This window comes from Eretmochelys imbricata, chromosome 3 (genome assembly GCF_965152235.1).
Source record: "Eretmochelys imbricata isolate rEreImb1 chromosome 3, rEreImb1.hap1, whole genome shotgun sequence".
Lineage (NCBI taxonomy): Eukaryota > Metazoa > Chordata > Testudines > Cheloniidae > Eretmochelys > Eretmochelys imbricata.
In genome coordinates this window covers 79182328-79202840 of record NC_135574.1, presented here as the reverse complement: position 1 = coordinate 79202840, position 20513 = coordinate 79182328, and positions in this window count along the sequence as shown.

Here is a 20513-nt window from a genome sequence, read left to right as displayed (position 1 = left end):
CTTTTTGAGGATAAACATAATAAACCCATTTACTGATAATTTTTCCAACTCTCAACAAGGCATATCATCTTTAACCCTGATAGAATGTTAAGGAAACTTGGGATAGATATGATTATTTACCTATCACTAACAGGATCATTGAAGGCAATAGAGTCACAGCAGATGGTGGTTTAAACCCAAGATGCCTCAATTCATGTCAATGGGTTTGATTCAGTGCTGTTGTTCTCAACCACAAGTCTAAAACATTCATATCTTATAAAGTTATAAAACAGTATTTTTTGCTTTATTTTAAGGACACAGTGGTTGTTATTTTTAATTTCCCCATTTCTAATACATGCATGTCAGGTTTTTGCTGTAAAACAGGTCTGTTATCTTAAAAACACAACATCAGAGTCCTCACAAACTATTTTTATTGAAAACATACAACCCCTTGGAAACAAACCAAGATGCCCTAATAAATCCAAGACAGACCTTGTAACAGAAAGACAGACACAAAGACCTTTTCGATAGTAATTTTAATTTTATTTACAAATACCAAGTTTTATTATGTTTTACATCACATTTGTCCTTTCACCATTCTCCAACTTCATCCTTTTCCTTTTTTACAAATAGTCTTTTTCCTAAGCAGCATTTGTGTGGATAAGGTGGTCAATGCAATACAATAAGTAGGTATCTATTGGTTTTGTAATTTTGTTTAAAACACTGTTAGGGTCTCGACCACTTTGCACAGTATCTACCAAGGCCACCCTTCTTGGGTTAAACACAGGCATTACATTGCATAACTTATAGCAACAACAGCATTTAATAAACTTGCCAGACACAGGCCAGTGCATAGGGATTGCAGTTTACATCCTCTGAAGTACAATTCACACAGTCATGAGGTCATTGGCCTGGTGTGTCTAGAACACAGCCCTCAGTCTTCAGAAAGCTTCTTCCTAAGACAATGCTTAAAGAAAGCATGAAGAGAAATGCATACAATAGAACTCATTAACTCCTATATGCTCACGAAGTGGCAGAGGCTCAGCTAGCTCTATGCAAGTGCCTTCCTTAAATTTATATAGCCATCATCCTCTTCACATATGGTGTCCCCGAGCTCTCTGTCTCAGTGTTGAGCAAAATCAAGTTGTGGATGTTGGATCTTTGTTCTATGATGCAATGTGGGCCAGGGTTTCAGGGTCTTCTAAAAAGGCATCATTGAATTATTAAAGGATTTTCAAGAGAAACAGCTGTAAGTCTCTTGTTTTAGATGTACGCAACTCCAGGTCGGTTCCTATCCTACTACACTCACTTGACCTCCATTTTTATAGTCTATATATCTGAGCAACTTCTTCTCAGTTCACCTTGTCCAACCATGATTTCAACGAGTCCTAGTCATCTTCCTCCCTGGGTTCAGATGTTCGATGGGCATCACACTTGTCAGTCTGACTCATGATTGCTTGGATTTCACTGGCAGGTTCTGGTGTATCCAGCAATGGCGGGGATAAAGGGCTCCCATCAGCTGCTCTCTCCTCCTCAGACCTGTCACTGACGTAGCCCATTCTTTGCAGACAATTGAGTACCCTCTGAACTAAACAAATTCCATAGTTCTCACGGGGATGGTGAAGGAGGCCATGTTTCATCTCAGCATTTCCACCCATAGGTTTATGCCTTGCAAAAATAGATATATTATATTATATATTATATTCTTTAGGCTGATTTGTAAAGTTGATACACAAGTTTTTTTGTTAACCATTTTCCATATGGTATAGCCAGTGACTTCATTTTATCATTCATTTATTGTGTGATAGGATTACAGAATATAAGATTGATCAGTAGTTAGAAGGGATAATTATGTATTAGGTATCTAAGTAAGGAGGTCTGAAATGCAAGGCCTACAGGCTGGGGCCTGTAAGATTTTAGCTTAGCCATTTTAGGCCTTAGAGTTAAGAAATGCTGACATATGTAAGTGACAATAATCTAATGCCATAAGATTACAGGAAAGATGTACCAAGGGGTGATATTGCAAGAAATTAGCTGGAAGATTAATTTTAGATCACAAAAATCCTGTAGAGGCACATTTTTCTCTAGCATGTACCTTAACCACAGGGTAGAGGTTGTGCATCAATGCTAATGAAAATAAAAAGAACTATACACAAGCTATAGAAAACTGGGTCCATCAAGATTCTTGGGGGACACAAGACCAATAAGGAAAAAGAGGGTTGATGCTTTCATGCACAGGCACAGAGTTCTGGTATAGTCATAATCACATTGTAAAAAGAAGGTACCCAGATTGGGAAAATTGAGCTCCCTATGGGAAACTTCAGCAGGAACTAGCCGTCTGCTGATGGTCAATCCCTGAGAGATCCATTAGACCCTAAAACTATCTAGCAGAATGTGAGTATGACTGTATTTATAATTGGTACATTGACATATCTAGGATACGTATATGCTGTGATATTCATAACTTTGGTGGTAACGTTAATAAAATTGATAGAAGATATTAGACTTTTCCTGTGACTGTATGTTACTTTCCTTGGTCTTCATATGTTCCTATCAGTCCTAGATCTGAAAACAAATGGCAGAAGTAACTGTAGAACTTGAGACTGTAGCCACCAGAAATGAACCCACAGTGGTGAAATACAACATCACTAAATTTACTGCCATTTAAAAAAGGCTACAATGGGCTCCAGAAAACTGACAAGATGGGCTTTCAAACTACTGTAATGGAGACCTGATTTTTTCAAGGGTTGCACATAATTCTTTTGCTTGTTATAAAAGTCTACCTGCCCAATATTGTTGGCATATAGGATTTCTAACCACCAAACATTAGTAGGAACTCATTCTCATAGCTGTATTTAAGAAATATAGGCTGGCAACTGCATTACACTGTACTAGTCTATTAATCCAGTCAGATGCTACAATCTCTTATCATCTAAGCATAGCTGCATCCATCTGTCCTCCCCCTAAAGGGTCTTTGAAGACAAATTTAATTTTGTTAAATAGGAAAATCTTGTCTTTTAGTAAAAGATTATGCTTTATAGTTTTCTTTTATAGAAATCAATTTTCTGAAATTATGTACCCTTGAGACAAATTTCCTTTATGTTTCTTTAGAGAGCTGGAGTCAAAATAGCCAGGGGCAATCCCACCTGCCTGGTATCCAAAAAGTGGAAAATAATCACAGGAATAAAGAAATTCTGCACAGTTGGAAGAAGAAATGCAAATGATGCAAGAAACTTGATAGTGGGTTTTGGGCCCTCCAGTATTCTTTTATGTATTGCATCTTTTAATTTCTTTTCTTTCCCAGACATTATTCTCTTCTCATAGTTCCATTCTCAATGCCTACTCATGGATTCGTTTAGTTTGAGTATTTGATGGAAAATGTGCTGTGTCAATCAGTTTCTTATTTTAATTTGGGTGGGTGCTTTTTGCTCTGAATACAAGCCTAGTAATTATTCTGTTTAATGTTTGGTACAGGCATTCAATTTCACAGACTTCCTTAGTGTATCTAGTTTTTGACAATAGTTCAGTTTTTCTTTAGAGTATTCTCTCATATTTTCTTCCACTAAGCTTCTGAGCATTAGAAATAATGTGTTTCAAATTAAGTGATATTACTTTACCAACTGCTGCCACAGAGAGGCAGCATATTAACTGACTTTACATCACTTTATATGATTTTTTCTTGCATGAGGCTGCTTCCTGAAACCTCAAATGTTATCAGTAAGAAAGGGCTAACGCCATAGAGTTCAAATGTGGAGTTGCCGCAAGCCTTGTGTGAGGGGCAGTACAACTATATTCTGCCCCAGCAGCAGACAATTTGACTCAAGACAATTTGGTCCCTGGTTTCACCCATTTGCTTCCTGGGGGCAACAGTCCTTTCATGATGCAGATTACTTCCTCCACCACTATCTCAGCTGGGCTCAGTGTCATAAAAGGATACAAATTGGACCCAGGACTGTAAGGCTGTACTTTAATTTCTGTCCCCTTCGGCTTCTGTTGAATTATATTGTTTTACTTTACCCTGTAAAGTGTCTTGGGATAGAGCTTACTTGGAAGATGCTGTGAAAAATAATGTTGTACCATACTGTAACTTTCATTCCACTCTTAAAGACACTGGGGCTAACAGCTGTTAAACTAATACTGTATAAATGGGAAATTGCAATCCTGTTGGGCTTCAATAATTGGTTACATTCATAGGCCTTGCTTCTAATATGAACAATCTGCAGCTGAAAGGGATGGCAATAAGATGAAATGTTTGGGAAATAGTCTTTCATCTCAGACCCTCTTGAATCAGTGATACTAAGATGTAAATGTAATTATACTCTGGATGCAAATGTAGCCCACTGTGATCTAACTAACTAATTACCTTTGTCAGCATGAGTGCAGTTAGTCTTTTTGAACAAAGAATTACTGTACATATGTTTTAACTCTGCCCCTAATCAATATAGTTATGGAAGCTGTGTAGATGACATGCTGTTTGGATTTTTAAATGTTCAAGGAAATTTGAATAAACAATGTTGCATGAAGGGCTAATTGTATTGTACATCTTGTAAGGTCAGTTTACCACTATTTTGGAATATTTATTTGACTCAAAATTCCCACTGAATATTACTCAGACAAGGTAGCAGATAACAGAACAAGGAGTAATGGTCTCAAGTTGCAGTGGGGGAGATTTAGGTTGGATATTAGGAAAAACTTTTTCACTAGGAGGGTGGTGAAACACTGGAATGCGTTACCTAGGGAGGTGGTGGAATCTCCTTCCTTAGAAGTTTTTAAGCTCAGGCTTGACAAAGCCCTGGCTGGGATGATTTAATTGGGGATCGGTCCTGCTTTGAGCAGGGGGTTGGACTAGATGACCTCCTGAGGTCCCTTCCAATCCTGATATTCTATGATTCTATAAATTATTCAGTCATTTATAGAAGGAATAATGAAAAATATTGTTAGTTAATAAAGAAACTTGCCAAAACTCATAATAATATTGTCTTGCAACTTATTCTTCATCCAGTGCTAGTGGAAACTAAGCATGGTGAAATTTAGCACAAAATTATGATAAACCGAAAAGAGGGAACAGAAGCTTCTTTTCAATTTTAACTGTAGTCACTGCTGCTACAATAATATAAAGTTAAACACTAAACAATATAAACAGTATAAACAAGCAAAGAAGGAATATTCAGTAAATGCCTTGGCAGCTATTTTTTTTTTTTTAATCCTTGGCATACCTTCTTATTTTGCCGAGAGAAAATACATGGGCACTCTGTATAACTGGGGCCCTCTGACACAGTTTGAGAGCCACTTCCCTAGGTCATAGTCAGACATTTCTTTGTGGTGAATCCTGTGAAAATTTTCCAGGAAAAAAAATCATATTTGACACAAATAATCTGTTCCAGTGTCAATACTATGTGTTGGAAAACAATCTTACTAGAAACAAAATTGTTAAGACATTCAAGTGGGAGTACTACTGTATGTTGGTATCCTGCACCATTCTCATCCAAACAACTCCTACCTACTTTACCACCTCATTGCTTTTCTAGCTTGTGGCTGTCCTCTGCTTTGTTTGCAATCCATGGGACACCCTTCTAAAACCATCTCAAACCATCTTTCATCTGCCCATGTCAGAAGGAGGTGGCAGTTCACTGGTCACTTTTTCTTATGTTAGCTACCTTTGTCCATTGACAAATCCACTTATTGCTTTTTTTTCTGTCCTTAGACATGATACCCTACATCACCTGCTACACTCTTGTCTTGGCTTGTCTTCAAGCAATTTTTCCACTGTCTTCATCAGCATTGTATACACAGAAGTAAAATCGGCAGTGGTTATTCATGTTTTTCTATGTATCAAATCTAGGGATATATATGATGCCCATTGCATCTGAGCAGCTGTATTTCATTACACACTTTCCATCCTAGGTGTTTCTTTAGGCATGACCTAAATACTGTGGTATTACTGTGTGTAATATTGGTACATTCTGCTCTCTTTAAAATTTAGAGTCTGCACACCTATTTAGCAGGTGTAATGTACTCCTCCCTTGCTTCCTGTTTTTATCAGCCAGTTCCACTGGCCATTACATAGTGGGGAGGGGAGACTGGGAATGGCAAAAGGTTCAACTGGTCTGGCCTATACCTGCCCCTGCAATCTATTTGGGGAGCCCCCAGGGAAATAACAATCAAACATTTATTGTACTTCTCAGAGTGCAAGGCTAAATTTCTGCCTCCCCCTTCTGTGGGCTGCACAGTTGACTATTGTGGTAGTACTTGAGACCCATTCTTGGTCCATCATTGTGTTAGGTACCATACAAACAGAATTATAGGCAGTTCTCACTACAAAGAACTTACCATCTAAATAGAGCAGAGAGCACATACCAGCACGGTGAAAAGTGTGATGGTGGCAAATGTCATATTAGTGACACCCTTTAAGAATATTTAGGGGGGGTAGCTAAATGGAAAGACAAGGGATGGAAGGGGTGACAAGGGAGAGGAGAGTAGAAAGAAGGATGAAATATGAAGAGCAGTTGGGGTGAAGCTGAGGTAAAGAGACTGTGAGAGAGGGGGCAAGATAGGAGTGAAGAAAGCAGCCAATCAGTGAAGAGGAGAGACTGTTCAGACAAAAATTATAGAAAACTCTCACATAAATGTACAAAAGGGGAGGAAGTTCTTTCCATCCAAAGTTCTTTTGTTCCGCCATCACAACTGTGAACCTGTATAAGGGCCAACCTCAATCTAGCCGTGGGGCAGGATATAGAGGAACCAATCAGCTGTTCTAGTTGGAAAGTGAACTGGAAGCAGGGAGCCATCCTACCATGGTGTATGTACTGACAGTATTTGTGATTGTGAATCTGAAAATAATGGCCTATGGCACCCAAGAGAAGACCTGCAGAGGAGAAAGAATGTATAAATAGATATTTGGAACAATAAGGACCTCACTATCAGATGGGCTAAGCACCAAATCTGTGGTGATAATCAGGCTCAGGATCATCAACCCTTTGTAAGATTCTGAATTCTGAGAGTTCATCTGGACATCAAAAATCCCATAAACAGACAGCTTATTCTTGGATAACCCTCCATAATCAGCATGTCAGAGGTAACCTCCACTAAGTTTTGCCATCATAACGAGAACAGACAGACTTGTCTTTAGACCTGATCATGCGATGTGAAGACTCAATTCCTTTGCCTCTCTGTTTTTGCCTCTCTCAAGGTCTTTTGTAAAATGAAGTGAGACAAACTGCACATCTTATTCTATGTAATTGTCTCTATCCCCTTTTTAATGTAGAATCTTTAGTTTTTTTGGCCACTTCAATATTGAACTTCAGTGAACTATGATCATGAAGCCAAACCTACTTTACTTTTCTCTTGAAACAAATTCAAGAGCCAAGTAGTTTACATTATTCCTTCTGATGTGGCTGCCTTGCACTTGTCTAGTTTGCAATATATCTTTCATCATTTTCCTTACATGTGTTGGGGGGTTGATTAAGGTTCTATTGCAGGATTTTATGGAGGGAATGAGCAACATAACATATGGAATTTGCAGAGAGGGATCTGCAGCTATGTTGAGAAAGGAAGATGACTCAAAAAACATGAAAGGTTCTGGCCCCTTTCCAAAACTCCAGAGGCATATGGGTTCATTAATTGCCAAAACTGGTTGGGGAAGAATTCCACAAGTACAGACACAGGGTAGGTCCACCATTAGTTACTCTACACATTCCTCCTTTCAAGTCCCTGTTTAGGAGGCAGAGCAAGGGATGGGCTGCACCAAAATCTATGGATAGTGCAGATTGGTCTGCTGTGATTTACACAGTGTGTCATTTTGGTCCATGGAGTAGCCCAAAAACTGGAGGTCACAAAGGTTATGCAAAACTACTTTTGGACCACACTGCCCTTGGCTTGTGTCTTCAGTAAGCCTGAATTAGACCTAGTGGGTCTGTTCAGTGGGCAGGTAAAAAAGTTCAGGCATGTTTTTAGATTTTTCTGAATTAAATCACTTGTCCCTAGTTATTTCTGATCAGTTTTAACGTGGATAGTTATTATTTAACTTTACTTTTAAAATGAGGCTTGCTGATGCTGAACACTTCAGTTTGAGGTTAGCCACCTCAAAATGAAGTTTTGAAGAATAACAATCATAATAGTAATGTCACTGATTCAATTTACTTTCTTTGCCATGACACACCAAAGCTCTCATTTTGTCCATCCATTCTGATCCTGTGACACCAACAATACTATCCATATATCAGGTCTACCAGTATGAGTCAGCAGCTCAGACCAGGAACTGAAGTTGACTCAGCCTCACAGAAACTGATTGCTGAGTAAACTGCTCATAAAAGTGACATGAATGAGTGACTGAAGTGGTTCCTGCAATGCAGCTGCAAGCATAGAATAGTAGTAAGAAGAATGGCACAAATGATGATGCAGATTCCTGCAATGACATTTTCACTCAAAGAGCAGAATTCAGTGAAGGCAATTCTGCTTAGTCACAGGAGATGGGAGGGACAGTACTTAGGACTGCTATTGCTACTGTTTCAGCGGCAGACTTTAGTGTTGCTGCCCTTGCCATTTGCTTTGCCTCATAATGTGAACAAAAAATTTGAGAGGCGTATCACGTGAACTGCTATGGTTTTCTTTCTTACTTCTTATTCCTCTTCCATGATAATGATGATGATGAGGTTCCACAAGCCACCTGCTCCACCTCTTCTTTTCAGCTCACTCACTAACACAGTCATTTAGAGAGAGACTTAATCATTTTGTCCATTCGGCTATCAAAGCAGCATTTCCTCATATAGTGCACACTCTTGTGTTTGGTGTGGGCTAGTTTAAAAAGTCAGCCATTTGTAATGGGAGATGATGCCATGGTCTAATACATCTATATCTGTTTCTATAGGCTCTTAATTTGGCACCTATCACAATATTTGAAGCCCTAGCGAGAGAGCCTCTATACAGTGTGTGTGTATTTTCGGTTGTTTCTCCCCAAATGTAGTATTTTATATTATTGAAGATTAATTTTAAATTACTTTATTCTACCAATATTTTGACTCTCTCAAAGTCTTTGTAGCTGTGTGTCCTGGCTGGTGTTTTCCATTGCACCCCATTTAATATCACCTGAAAATTACATTAGTATGTTTACTAAGTCTTTCTCTCTAAGGGTCCTGCAACAAGATGAAAGCAGAATCACGGGGCTCTGTTTCCCATGAGCTGCAGAATTAGGGCCTGGGTTCTTAAACTGATCCCCTCTTCCACAGCATCTGAGTGTCTGATCATTAATGAAGATGTTACATAACCTTGAAGTTTAAACGGGACAACCTACATTATCATCTAATTCCTATGAAAAAGGAAGAAATAAAGTCTACTGAACAGAATATTCAAAAGTGGTGAATTGTAAATAGTGAGGGTGAATTCCTAGCCAACTGAAGTCAAGGGGAGTTTTGTCATTGACTTCTGTGGGGCCATGATTTCACTCTAAATACCTGATTCCCAATAGCCCTATACCTTGTGCAGTCACTGACACCTAATGCAAAGTGGCTGTAAAATGCTATCACTAGCATGGTAACATTTTATACCTGCACAGTATGTAGAGGTACAAAGGTGCAGAGCAGTGGAGCACTGGACCGTTATTTCCTCTGGGTCTTTCCCCAGGGCCATACAAGTTCTTTGTCTCCCTTGCTTTCTGACCCCTCCCACTTACCCCACTGAGACACAACTCCATAGTTGTTTCATTGCAGATAACAAAGATGTAACATTCTATTACAGATCTGTGCTATTTTTAATTTTTATTCCCTTTTCTGTAACTTTTGTTTCAGTGAGAATTAGAACCCTCAATCTGCAGTTTTCTTAGTATATTTAGGTAAGATTAATAACCCACTCTGGATTTGTTTTCAGATGGGTAGGTGTAATGGGGTGGCACACACCTCTTGCTAGTGCCCCTTGGTTCAGTGTGTGTGTGACTGCAGTTTTTCCTCAATTTCTCAGCTCATGATTCATAGATTCATAGATATTAAGGTCAGAAGGGACCATTATGATCATCTAGTCTCACCTCCTGTACAACGCAGGCCACAGAATCTTACCCACCCACTCCTGCGATAAACCTCTCCCCTATGTCTGAGAAATTGAAGTCCTCAAATCTTGATTTAAAGACTTCAAGGAGCAGAGAATCCTCCAGCAAGTGACCCGTGTGCCATGCCACAGAGGAAGTTGAAAATCCTCCAGGGCCTTTTCCTATCTGCCCTGGAGGAAAATTTCTTCCCTACCCCAAATGTGGCGATCAGCTAAACCCTGAGCCTATGGGCAAGATTCACCAGCCAGATACCCAGGAAAGAATTCTCTGTAGTAACTCAGATCCCACCCCATCTAACATCCCATCACAGGCAATTGGGCCTATTTACCATGAATATTTAAAGATCGATTAATTGCCAAAATCATGTTATCCCATCATACCATCTCCTCCATAGACATATCGAGTTTAATCTTGAAGCCAGATAGGACTTTTGCCCCCACTGCTTCCCTTGGAAGGCTATTCCAAAACTTCACTCCTCTGGTGCTTAGAAACCTTCATCTAATTTCAAGTCTAAACTTCCCAATGATCAGTTTATATCCATTTGTTCTTATGTCCACACTGGTACTGATCTTAAATAATTCCTCCCCCTCTCCCGTATTTATCCCTCTGATATATTTATAGAGAGCAATCATACCTCCCCTCAACCTTCTTTTGGTTAGGCTAAACAAGCCAAGCTCCTTGAGTCTCCTTTCATAAGACAGGTTTTCCATTCCTCGGATCAACCTAGTAGCCCTTCTCTGTACCTGTTCCAGTTTGAATTCATCCTTCTTAAACATGGGAGACCAGAACTGCACATAGTATTCCAGATGAGGTCTCACCAGTGCCTTATATAACGGTACTAAAACCTCCTTATCTCTACTGGAAATAGCTCTCCTGATGCATCCCAAGACCACATTAGCTTTTTTCACAGCCATATCATATTGGCGGCTCATAGTCATCCTGTAATCAGTCAATACTCCAAGATCCTTCTCCTCCTCTGTTACTTCTAATTGATGCGTCACCAGCTTACAACTAAAATCTTGTTATTAATCCCTACATGCATAACCTTACACTTCTCACTATTAAATTTCATCCTGTTACTATTACTCCAGTTTACAAGGTCATCCAAATCTTCCTGTATGATATCCCAGACTCTCTCTAAATTGGCAATACCTCCCAGCTTTGTATCATCCACAAACTTTATTAGCACACTCCCATGTTTTGTGCCAAGGTCAGTAATAAAAAAATTAAATAAGATTGGTCCCAAAACTGATCCCTGAGGAACTCCACTGGTAACCTCCCTCCAGCCTGACAGTTCACCTTTCAGCAGGACCCCCTGTAGTCTCCCTGTTAACCAATTCCTTATTCACCTTTCAATTTTCATATTGATCCCCATCTTTTCCAATTTAACTAATAATTCCGCATGTGGCATGGTATCAAACGTCTTAGTGAAATCTAGGTAAATTAGATCCATTGTGTTTCCTTTGTCTAAAAAGTCTGTTACTTTCTCAAAGAAGATCATCAGGTTGGTTTGGCACGATCTAGCTTTTGTAAAACCATGTTGTATTTTGTCCCATTTACCATTGACCTCAATGTCCTTAACTACTTTCTCCTTCAAAATTTTTTCCAAGACCTTGCATACTACAGATGTCAAACTAACAGGCCTGTAGTTACCCGGATCACCTTTTTTTCCTTTCTTAAAAATAGGAACAATGTTAGCAATTCTCCAATCATACGGTACAACTCCTGAGTTTACAGATTCATTAAAAATTCTTGCTAATGGGCTTGCAATTTCATGTGCCAATTCCTTTAATGTTCTTGGATGAAGATTATCTGGGTCCCCCGATTTAGTCCCATTAAGCTGTTTGAGTTTCGCTTCTACCTCAGATATGGTAATATCTACCTCCATACCCTCATTCCCATTTGTCATGGTACCATTGTCCTTAAGCTCCTCATTAGCTTCATTAAGGACTGAGGCATAGTATTTGTTTAGATATTGGGACATGCCTAGATTATCCTTAACCTCCACTCCATCCTCAGGGTTTAGCAGTCCTACTTCTTCTTTCTTTGTTTTCTTCTTATTTATATGGCTTAAGAACCTTTTACTATTGGCTTTAAATCCCTTTGCAAGGTCCAACTCTACTTGACTTTTAGCCTGTCTCACTTTATCCCTACATGTTCTGACCTCAATAAGGTAGCTTTCCTTGCTGATCTCTCCCATCTTCCACTCCCTGTATGCTTTCTGCTTTTTCTTAATTACTTCTCTGAGATTTCTGCTCATCCAGTTTGGTCTACAACTCCTGCCTATGGGGATGCACGCTTCAGAAAGCTTCTTCAGCTTTGATTTAAAGTAATCCCAGGCCTTCTCTGCCTTTAGATCCATAAGTTCTTCAGCCCAATCCACTTCCCTAACTAATTTATTTAATTTTTGAAAGTCAGCCCTTTTGAAATCAAAAACCCTAGTAGCAGATTTATTTTTGTTTATCCTTCCATTCAGTTTGAACTGAATTAGCTCATGATCACAAGAACCAAGATTGTCCCCTACAACCATTTCTTCTATGAGGTCCTCACTACTCACCAAAACCAAATCTAAAATGGCATCCCCTCTAGTCGGTTCAGCAACTACCTGCTGAACGAATCCATCAGCTATCGCATCTAGGAAAATCTGAGCCCTATTATTATTACTAGCACTCGTACTCCAGTCTATATCTGGGAAGTTAAAGTCTCCCATGATCACGCAGTTTCCATTAGTATTTACTTCATTCAAAACATTAAAAAGGGCTCTATCCATATCCAAATTAGATCCTGGTGGTCTATAGCACACCCCAAGCACTATCCCAGGGGAGGCTCTAGTAGTTTTTTTTCCCCAGTGTGATTTTTGCCCAGACGGACTCTGTCTTATCCATTCCATCGCTTCTTATTTCTTTACATTCTGCCTCATCATTGATATACAATGCTACTTCACCACCTTCACCTTTATTTCTGTCTTTCCTAAACAGCACATACCCTTCAATACCTGTAGACCAGTCATGACTACTATTCCACCATGTTTCTGTTATCCCTATAATATCTGGTTTCACTTCCTGCACCAGTAGCTCTAGTTCCTCCATTTTGTTACCTAGGCTCCTTGCATTGGTGTACAAACATCTTAATCTTTGCTGTTTGGCCTCTGTCATAAATATAAAGGGAAGGGTAACCACCTTTCTGTATAAAGAACTATAAAATCCCTTCTGGACAGAGGCAAAACCCTTTACAGGTGAAAGGGTTAAGAAGCTAGGATAACCTCACTGGCACCTGACCCAAAATGACCAATGAGGAGACAAGTTACTTTCAAAGCTGGAGCAGGGGGCGGTGGGAACAAAGGTTCTATCTATCTGTGTGATGCTTTTGCTGGGAACAGATCATGAATGCTCTTCAGAACTCCTGTAAAAAGTTAGTAAGCAATCTAGCTTGAAATGCATTATATTTCCTTTTGTTAAGTGACTGGTAAAATAGGTTGTGCTGAATGGAATGTATATTCCTGTTTTTGTGTCTTTTTGTAACTTAAGGTTTTGCCTAGAGGGATTCTCTATGTTTTGAATCTGACTACTCTGTATTTCCCTTCCTGATTTTACAGAGGATTTTCTTTTACTTTTTCTTTAATTAAAATTCTTCTTTTAAGAACCTGATTGCTTTTTCAATGTTTTTAAGATCCAAGGGTTTGGGTCTGTGTTCACCTATGCAAATTGTGGGGTGGGATAGCTCAGTGGATACCACACTGCCCTTCCTCCTTACGTCCATTCTCCTACCCATGGCTGTATCCTTTCTTACTTGGCTTTCTTCCCTCTCAATGCTAAAATCCGGCATGGAGATTACCTAGACATCTCCCAACCATCTCCCCCAAATTCTTAGTTTAAAGCTCTCTTAATCAGCTGTGCCAGCCTCCATCCTAGAAGTCTATTTCTTTCCCTACTCAGATGAAGTCCATCCCGAGAGAACTGTCCTCTGTCCATGAACGCCTCCCAGTGGCCATACATCCCAAAGCCCTCCTTATAGCACCACTGCCTAAGCCATCAGTTGATAGTCATAATCTTGTCACACCTCTGTTGCCCTTCTCTCAGAACAGGCAGCACCCCATTAAAGATCACCTGAGCCTCAATTTCCTTAAGCGCCTTCTACAGCCTAGCATAGTCTCCCTTGATACGTTCCAGCGAGAATCTACCGGTATCATTTGTTCCCACATGAAGGATAATTAGGGGATTCTTTCCTGCTCCCTTTAGGATCCTTTTCAACCTCAGGTCTACATCCCGTATCTTAGCACCTGGAAGACAGCATACCCTTCTGTTCTCTGGATCAGCTCTGGTTACAGGCCAGTCTATTCTTCTCAGTAAAGAGTTGCCAATCACATAGACCTGCTTTTTCCTGGTGACGGTGCTATTCTCCAGTCTATCCCCTGTTCCCTCTGGCTGCAAGTTCTTTCTATTCCTATTCTCCCTTGTAATCCTCTTCAACCCATCCTGTATCTTCCTGGGACTCATATTTGGTGTAGTTTCCATTGACTCTTCCCCTTTTTCTATAGGACTAGCTGCTCTTCTCTTCTTCCATGCCCTTCCACCTTCAGTGACCACCTGCTGAGCCCCTTCTTCATTTTCCAACTCTGCAAACATATTCTTGAGCTCTATTTCTCCTTCACTAGCCCGTCTTTTCCTCTGCCTGGTTCTTTGAGTCACATGCTTTCACTGTCCACTTTCCTCACCTCACTGTTGTCTGCTGCACTTATCAGGCAGGTCTTTCATGACTCAGCCCTCTGGCTGAATCACTTACAATCAGTGTGCAAAAGAACTCCCAAAAAAACACAAACAAAAAAACTCTTCTGGGGTATAAGTCCAAAGTGTCCTGCAGCCCTTCCTGGGCTCAATCCTTTAAGAGTCCAACCAAGCCCAACCATCCCTCCAGGCTCTTGTCCTCAACAGGGCCTGTCTCAGTACCCTAGCTGGCCAGCTTGTGCGTGAAGGTTCCTTCTCAGGATTGGAGCAGCACCCCCAGGGCTTCCTCCCTGACTGCTCTTCATATACCCTTTAGTCCTCTGACCCCGGCTTTACAGCTGGGTCAGTCTCAGTTCAGGCCCCTCCCAGGGGGATAACAGGTCCATACACTCCCTTCCCTTGGCCTCTCTAAACTCCCTTCTCTCAGGGCACAGCCACTTTCCCAGTGGCTGTTGGTGGGAAGATCCCAGGCCTGCCCACTACTCTGGGTCCCAGCCTAGGGTCCCACTAAGTAGCAGCCATGTGCCACATCCCTTTAACTAACTTCATTTCCCTGGGCCACTTCTCCATAACCTGTCTGAACTGAGTCCTGGCAGCCAACCAGAAGCTATTTCCCTCACTCTCCCACCCCCTGCTAGTAACTATCTGCCTTAGTCCCTGCAGACACTCAAGAGCACCTCTTACTCCCAGAGTCCCTGCCTTCCTTCCTGGAGGCTTTTTTATATAAGCAGGACCCTGATTGGCTGCTCCCTGCAGCCCCTCTCATTGGCTATGTCCCACATAGATGCTCTAGACAGCTTGAAGAACCTCTCCATTGCTCTTTTCTGGGGCAGGGTGAGGCAAGGCAAGGCACAAAGCCTTCAGCAGGGATCCCCCAGATCTAGTCCACCCTGTCACAGTTGGAAAGCCATGAAGGCTGAAAGACCACCCACATCCCTGTTCCCAAAAGATCAAAGACTCTAGCTGGAATTCTAGATGAATCAGAAACAAACAAGGTTCTTAGAGGACATTTTATGACATTCAGTGGCAGTGTGGTATAGCCATTATGCTGATGTACCAGCCTTATACATGGTAAAACATATGATAATCTTGAAATATGCCTATTCCAAAGCCCCATGCAGGAGATCAGCCTAATTTACTTTAATCCTCCGAGGACTTTTGAGATTGAATAAGGGCCTGACGGTTAAAAGAAAAAGTCTCTCAGAGAAGGGCCCATGGGAGTTGTGACTGTCTGGCAGCCCTAGTTAAGGGAATAACAATCACAGTTAACACAGTAAAATGATTGTCTGAGAACGAATAGTGTTAACTATATTTCATACGGCTATATAACAAGAGAGTTATATACAATATCTTATTAATCAAGTGAGCTTGAATAGAGAGCCTTTGTATCTGTTTCTGTTTTATATCCTCACCTAATAAATATACAATACATGTTATTGTTTAGGTATACTTTCCACCATATTAAAAGGGAGTGCTTTCACAGATTGGGTTTGGAGATAATGTACTTAGCAATAATACATTAGAGGGAGCTACTTGACCCTGATTAGCTGACTAGATATGAAATCATTTCAGACAGAGACTTGAGCAAAAACCAAAATGCGTGTATCCTTCCAGGTATGGTGAGGAGACTATCAAAAGAGTGCAAATCCATCTGTCCCTTAGAGGGTCTGGTAGAGTCATATGGAACCCTACTGACCAGACATGGTTGCAAGGCACTGGTAAGTCAGTGTCTAATAATATTATTCTACCTTCATAAATATTGCTAAGGAAGCAAAAGTAATCTCTGACCTCTATTGAGAGTGAACCTTAACTTTAAGATTCTCTGGCAAAATCTTGCTTCTGGTGGAACCACATACTAGTGAAACAAATTATTTTTCCTGTGCCTTCATGAAACAATTGGAAGCCCCCTTTTTTTGTAAAGAAAACCTTTTGAATTTCTCTAACCATAGCCAATACTTTGAAGCTTTAGGGAGGATTATTAAGAAGAGGAGCCCAAGTAATACTTAATAGCAGATACCATACACAGTGTTCAGACTAATATTAACCTTACAGCTGCTGCTTATCTATCATGAATCTAGTTGTGTATCTTTTTATTCAGAATGATGTGGAAAATGCTCCTTTTACTATAGATGATGGTAGAATCATTTCTACTAAAACAACAGAAGATCCATAAGATTTCTTTCAGCTGATTTAAATTGTAAATTGGTAGTGCCTGATTCTGATCACTCTGTTTTGATTGGAATTAGGCAATAACACCACTTTGCTGATGCTGTTGGGAGTGAAAGCTGCCTTCTGTTCAGGGTAAATGAGGGAACAATTAAATATGTTTAGTTAGAGCTGTAACAATGGAAAACTACTGCCCTAGGACTAGACCACATGCAAGCCTGGGTAATGGCTGGGTCATTCAGCCCAAAGGGTATCTTAGGGGTCTGATAACACACACTGGTGCAGGGGATTGATTTGATTGCAGTATGTGAGAGAGAAGCATCAGAAACACTCAAGAATCAGACAGAGAAGGCACCATGGAAGCCAAGACACAGTCAGAGATGCACTTGTAGAGTGACTCTGAGAAAAGCTAAGAGTGCTTTTGGGTAAAGCTCTGGCTGAAAAGGTGCTCAGAATTTTGAGCAAAGAAAGTGTCCCCGGCTATTTGTTTCCTACTGTATTCAAGGAAACAAGACTTTCTGTACATATTCTTTGTCAATAATAGGTTTGTATCAAGAAAATACCTGATTCGTGGCTGCATGCCAACATCATCAATTTCTTCTCCTAGCAAAAACAACCCGCAGGACCCTGAATTTTAACTAACTGCTAAGATCTTAAGAAGGAACAGATATCCAGTTTAAATGTTTTCTGGAAGATATGCTTTATTCAAACAAGTTATTGGCTTCAGTACAGAAGTAAATGAATGAATGAAATTTTGTGGTCTACTGTATAAGGAGGTCAGATTAGATTTAATAGATTTAACAATTTAGTCACTTTCATCCCTAAACTCTATGAATCCTTTATAGTTGTAATAAATGATGTTTCTCCAAATACAGAGCAAAAAGATAATTTCAATCTGATGTTGTTTGCAGTAGCTGTTTCTGGTAGCTGTGTGGGTCTCAGGATATGAGAGAGACAAGGTGGGTGAGATAGAAGTTGGTCCAATAAAAGATACTATCTGTAGAAAGGACAAGCTTTCAAGCTTCGCAGAGCTCTTACTCAGGTCTGGAGAAAATCACCAGCATGTTCAAGCTAAATACAAAATTGGAGAGATTGTTAAGCACAAGAGGTTCAAACATGTGTGGGAGACTTTTGAAGATGCTGTGCAGGTTTCCTCTGAGGACAAGAAGTGAGAGGTGAACACTTTTCACAAAGGGATGACTCCATGTCTGACCTCTCAGACCTTGGCATCAATGGCAACCTGCACAACATTGTCAAAAGACAAGCCTGGGAACTTAAATTCATAACAGTAAAAACCATGGACTTAACAGAGATTCTGGTTTTACAGCCCATTACAACAATTTGTAATACACCCCGAAGGCTACTAATCCTCTATTCCAGGGATCGGCAACCTTTGGCACGTGGCCCATCAGGGAAATCTGCTGGCGGGCCAGGATGGCTTGTTTACCTGCCGCGCCTGCAGGTTCGTCCGATCACAGCTCCCAATGGCCACAGTTTGCCGTTCCAGGCCAATGGGGGCTGCGGAAAGTGGTGGCCAGCACATCCCTTATGCTTAACAATCTGTCCCACTGTGTGGGTGTGTCCCTTCTGCAGGGGTGAAAGTAAGTTGAGTGACTTACCAGTACTCTGGGGCCAGCTCTGACCCCCAGAAGGGGAGGGGCCTAGGGCAGAAGGGGCGGGGTTGAGGGGGTCAGAGCCAGCCCCAGCCCACCCTGTAAGGTAAGTGCCGCCCCAACCGGGGTAGCCCACCCTGTAAGGTAAGTGCCGCTCCCCTCTTCTACCACCCCAGCCCTTTAAATAGCCGCCAGAGCCCTGGGGAAGCGGTGGGGCTCCTGTGGCTATTTAAAGGACTGCGATGGCAGAGACAGCTGGAGCCCCCGCTACCCCAGGGCTCCGGGGGCTCATTAAAGGGCCCGCGGCTCCCCTGCTTCTACCTCCTCGGTCCTTTAAATAGCCGCCGGAGCCCTGGAGTAGCAGCAGCAGGGCTCCAGCGGCTATTTAAAGGGGCTGGGCGGTAGAAGCAGGGGAACCCCAGGCCCTTTAAATAGTTGCCGGAGCCCTGCAGCTGCCACCCCAGGCCTCCAGCAGCGGGGCTCTGGAGACAATTTAAAGGGCCTGGGGTTCCAGCCACTGCTGGGAGTCCCAGCCCCTTTAAATTGCCCCCTGGGGAAGCCGGGCTGCTCCAGTACGCTGCACTGGCTCTTGCCGGTATGCTGTACTGGGGCGTACTGGCTTACTTTCATCTCTGCCCTTCTATAACAGCCTGCATTATACTGAACACAAAATGGCTGCTACTGTGTGGCGAAAGCAAAGTTCTTACAGACTGAAAGTGCACTAAGCAGAAATAGAGCTAAACCATCTGACACAAGTCATAAGGAACTCCAGTGATATCAACTGAGTTGTACTACTGTAAAATCAGTGTAAGTAAGATCAAAAGTACCCCCTGGATTGGATTTGTTTTTGTTATTTTTGCTTCTTTTAGTTGCAGTATCTAAAACAACACATGTTTGTCTTGATGTACGGTAATTAGTCAATTATTTTGAAGTTTGAATTCTAATGAGTCATTCAACATTCCTAATTAGACTATGTTAAACAGGATTTAGCCACAAAAGAAAGGATCAAATTCAAATAAAAGAAAAAAAACCTATAACATAGCTCCCTGCCTTTTAGAAAAGTGTTGAAATTAGCACTTAATTCAGCTCTTCCCTTGTAATAATGACCTATGAGTATTACATGTAACAAAAGGGGAAAAGATAGTCGAGCAAAAGAGCAATTGCTTTGGGGGGGAAAAAAGCACATCTCTAACTATGTCTAAGTCTATATTTGAGCTGGGAAATGTGATTCCCAGCTTGCGCAAATGTGCTTGAGCTTGCACCTAAAAATAGCAGTGTGTCCATGGCAGCATGTGCTAGCCACCTGAGTCCATACCCGGGGGTCAGGCAGGATTGTACTCGGGGCAGCTAGCTCTCGTGGCTGCATGCTAACATGGACATGTTGCTATTTTTAGGTGATAGCTCGATCAATGACGGTTACATCAATGCGAGGAGGAAATCATATCTCCCAGCTCAGAGGTACCCACTGTTAAAGAGGACATGTCAAGAAGCTTATGCGAAAAATAAAGGATTTATGTTCCAAATAATGGTCTTAAGAACATTTTGATTAATGTCCTTCTGTGATTTTTTTTAACATTAATTGATATATTTCTTTGTTTAGGGTTTGTGATGGGGCATACAGGCAAGGAGGTGGTCAGGAAGGGCCTATCGACTCAACTGGCCCCACCCTCCTATACCTCCAGCAGGTGTTAGGAGAGGAGAAGACCCAGCTCAGGTTGGGGCTGACCAGGAAGGAGAGCAGAGCTCTGCTTCTCCCTCAGTTAGAGAAGCCTGGTTTTAGCCAGAAGTCTGCTGCCTGGGCAAGTCTTCCAGTAGATGGGACAACTGTGCCCAGGAAGATTAAATAAAAAGACTGGCTGCATGAAGACAAGCCCCAGCTACAAGGTCAGGATCCTAACTGAAGGCTCCTCTGACAATCCTGGTTTTGAGTTCATAGTAGTCCTTTATTTTTGGACATTAATGCCCCAGAACGGATAGGACTCAATTGTGCCTTAG